The sequence below is a fragment of the Populus euphratica genome, unplaced genomic scaffold (assembly GCF_000495115.2).
Source record: "Populus euphratica unplaced genomic scaffold, PopEup_1.0 scaffold4199.1, whole genome shotgun sequence".
Taxonomy (NCBI): Eukaryota; Viridiplantae; Streptophyta; class Magnoliopsida; order Malpighiales; family Salicaceae; genus Populus; species Populus euphratica.
This window is the reverse complement of record NW_011503997.1, coordinates 3,360-7,238: the sequence shown is the minus strand read 5'-3', so window position 1 is coordinate 7,238 and position 3,879 is coordinate 3,360. Positions and strand designations below refer to the sequence as shown.

The window sequence follows — 3,879 nt, the reverse complement described above, 5'->3', positions numbered from 1 at the left end:
AAATTGGACCTTGGTTTTCAATCCTTGAAATTGCTTTGAGAATCAAAAAAGATGATAGACAAACAATGCATTTTCTGTTAAAAAAAAAAATTAGGGTTGATGACTTGACAACAAGAAAAAAAAAAGGGACCAAATTGCATTTAAGCACATGCACGAATGGATCTCATAGTTTTTTATTTATTTATTTTTAGGTATTTGAATTATTCTTAAATAATTTATTTATTTAAATGATATTCAAATAATTATATAATTATCCAATTATGCCATTATTTTAAAATAATATTGTCTTTCATGTTACATTAATATTTTCTTTTTTAATAATTACATATGAACTTGATAAGCATAGTTTTTAAAATGCAGATAAGATATTTTTAAAAAATTGCACTGTTATTTTCATTTCACTTCATTAAACACATGCATCAACTTTCTAATTCTTAATTAAATTTGTTCATGGCATAAGAAAGTTCATTCATAACACCTTCACATTTATATCTTGTATTAGAAATTAACTTGAATACTACATCTAACATATGGTTAAACCTAAAAGAAATCAAATCACACCATGCCATTCAAGATTGCATCTCTCAAGAGGAATCAAACGATCTAACTTATAGATCAGCATGAACATTAAGTGCCATTTTAGATAACAAAAAAGAAAGAAATAAAGCATGAGGATTTATATTATTATAAATATAGTCAGCGAAAACTTTCAAGCCAGCACCAGTGGTCTAGTGGTAGAATAGTACCCTGCCACGGTACAGACCCGGGTTCGATTCCCGGCTGGTGCATCAGCATAATAGTTTTTATTTTCTTTTTAATATGGTTTTTTCAACTAATTATAATTGAAGATTGTCCAAGTCTAGCCACCTTCGAACCAAGTCGTTGATCATGACTCATGATTAGCACCCACTACTTGCCCAATATTATAAATGATCCAAACGGTCCTCAACCCCTTTCTCTGTTAATCTCTACCTCTAGAATTTGAATCTTCAATTTAGTGCTACCTTAAAAGGAGTCCATTCAAGAATTCAATTCCGAGGAGTAATGTTTGGGATTGCAATATAAATAAAAAATTATTAAAATTTTAAAAAAGTTATTTAAAATTATTTTTTTTTATTTATTTTGAATTGTCTTAATGTAATGTATTATATTAGTTTTAAAAAAGTTATTTAAAATTATTTTTTATTTATGTTGAATTGTCTTAATGTAATGTATTGTATTAGTGTTAAATATAAATTTTAAAAATTAAAAATATTTATAAAAAAATATTATCTTATTCTTAAACAACCTATTTCCTGTATATTTTGTGCTTCACGCAGTCAAATATCTTGGTAAAATAATCTAAAGCAACATAATCAGTCAATGAAGAAGAAAGCAGCCCTTAAAGGTACAGCAGTTTGGCAACTTTCAACTAATTAAAAATGAAACATTATTATATTAGTATCTTTTTCAACTTGTTACATTGGAATTTGGAAATTGTCACTTTATGTTTTCTGTACTATGTATATAGTTAGAATCTCTATAAAATCTTTTAAAATATTAAAAAAAAATATTTCTTTAATGTATATCTCACAAGTAAAATTTTAGTCAATATTTATTTTGTAAGCATAAATAATAAATATATCTTATTTACTCTTAAAGTACTTTATTAAATGGTGGACCCATTGCCCAATTAACCGTTAAGCTTTGGCCAGCTTTGAGTAAAGATAGCCTAAAATTCCTTATTAGGACCATGAAGAATGTTGATAAATACATAGGTACAGGTGATCTCGAGTGCTATCCATAAAGAAATTGGACTAGATATTGTTTAATCATCTTTTATTATGGGTCAGATAGATTTTTAAAAATATAAATAAAATATTAAGAAAACGAAGAATTTTTTAATTATATTATTAAATTTGAATATAATGAGTTAATTTTAAAATCTTGTAACTTAACTTAAATTTCAAATTAAATTGTGTAGAAGTAGACCCGAATTAAATTAATTAATTTCATGAATAAAAATACAATATTAAAAAATAATAAAAATATAGCTTAGTTTTTAACCAAACTTCAAAATGATAACTTGTGATAGTCAGAATAACATGTTGTCCATTCATCCACATAATCTGATCAGGGTATTTTATTTTTTGTATTTAAAAACTCATTTTCAATTTATTTTTAATTTAAAATACTTAAGAAACCTTGTTGAATCAATCTATAACCATAAAAAACATAAACAAACCTATTCTAAAATTCAAAATCCATCTGAAACAAACAAAAAAAATTTGGACTCATATCTAATTTTTTTAGGTGTTTCAAGGTTAAAAAAGAAATGTACCATTAACTCACCTTATAATATAAAACCATTTGACATAAAAAGATTGTATTATTATTTGGATTCCTCACCAATAGATGTTTTCTCGTTCTAAGCTAGAATGTGACTACCTCAACTCTTTTCTCCAACAAAAAAAAACCTAGAAAATAAATAAAATGAAGTTTATTATTAAAATTAAATTTTATAAAATTCAAGATATTGGTCACCTAATAATTCAAACATTGGAAAGTTGAAGTCAAATCACAAATTTAGCTTCGTTTTAGCTCAAAGGCTAAAAAGCTTGGTATGAGAACATTAGGAGAAGCTTCAGGTTTAAGCACACAAAGCAGAAAAACAAACAAAGCCATTGCCTAGAAAGGGACCACATTTTATTTTTCTTCGAGTTTCATTAAAGTCTAGAGCTACTGCTTTTACGCTTTTCGGCACACAAAGTCTACAAAATGCTAGGTGCAATAATGCTGAGGGATAATACAATCAACCAATGAACTTTTCTCTATCTTTCCGGTAATGCCGTTGTTGATTGTGGGCATTATTCTCTTTTATCTCCTCTCAGGTCTGACTTGTTCAAGCTGTCTCTCTATCTTCTTAGCGTACAAAATTAGTGGAGTGCCCATTGCGAGTTCCATTTTGCATACCTCAAGTGTTAAGACCTTGTTCTTCGCCTGCGATCGAGCAACTTGGCAGTACTTGAAATTTTGCTCGTTGGGAATTTATCTTGCACCTTTTCCACTTCCATTGATATCGTAGGCCTCATTGCCGATGAAAAGATGTGAGGGTTCTGCGTTGGCACTAAATACAGGAAACATGTTCGGATTCCATGATTATTGCCTTCGAAAATATCAGAAAAGGAATTGGAGACCGTATTATATATTAAGCATCTGGCAAAAGACGTGTGTATCGATTAAGATCCATGACATATATCCTGAAATTTTTCAAGTATTTTCTAGGGCAAGGAACCCTTGTAAGGGTAAACAAGATAGTTGTCACTACTGCACCTAGTTTTGAGCCATAATCTTTCAACTTGCCTAATTTCATAGAATCCATAAACTGAAGTTATAGAGAAGAAATCAAACAAGATAACGAAAATTCAATAGAACGAATTCATTCTATGTACAAAATGGCGCCTAGGTCTTTCTTCCAAGTTTCGAGAGCAAAAATCTAGAGCTTGTAGTGCCTATATTTCCCCATGTGTAAGCTAACCACTTGATCGATGGTGTCACATATCATTTTATGGCACCCTTGTGTTTGCGTACTAGCTAGCTCCCAATTCCGTCAACCACAAACCATGCTAGCCATGGTGCCTGTTCCACATGTAGGAAAACCTAGGGCTAGACAAATGGATAAAGTTTATAGTGGAATCCGAGTTGGAAATGCCACGAAGCTCCATTACTAATGCAAAGTCCACCAAGATTTTTAAGGAAAGAAGATAGAAAGGGAGAGGTCAATTTTGGTGATTAGCGGCGCACTAGTAGATGTTTTCGCTGAGTAGATAGTTGACTAATTAGAAGGCACGGCTGCTATTTTAATACTGAACCTTGTCTGCATCTACATATTGTTTGTGT

At 29.9% G+C, this 3,879-nt stretch overlaps 1 non-coding gene across 1 annotated transcript; it reads left to right on the top strand.

Annotated features, from left to right (window-relative positions):
• The first annotated feature begins 717 nt into the window (after positions 1-717).
• On the top strand, positions 718-788 carry TRNAG-GCC (transfer RNA glycine (anticodon GCC)). The gene has a single exon. It is a non-coding gene; the product is annotated as a tRNA-Gly (tRNA).
• The last annotated feature ends 3,091 nt before the right edge of the window (positions 789-3,879 follow it).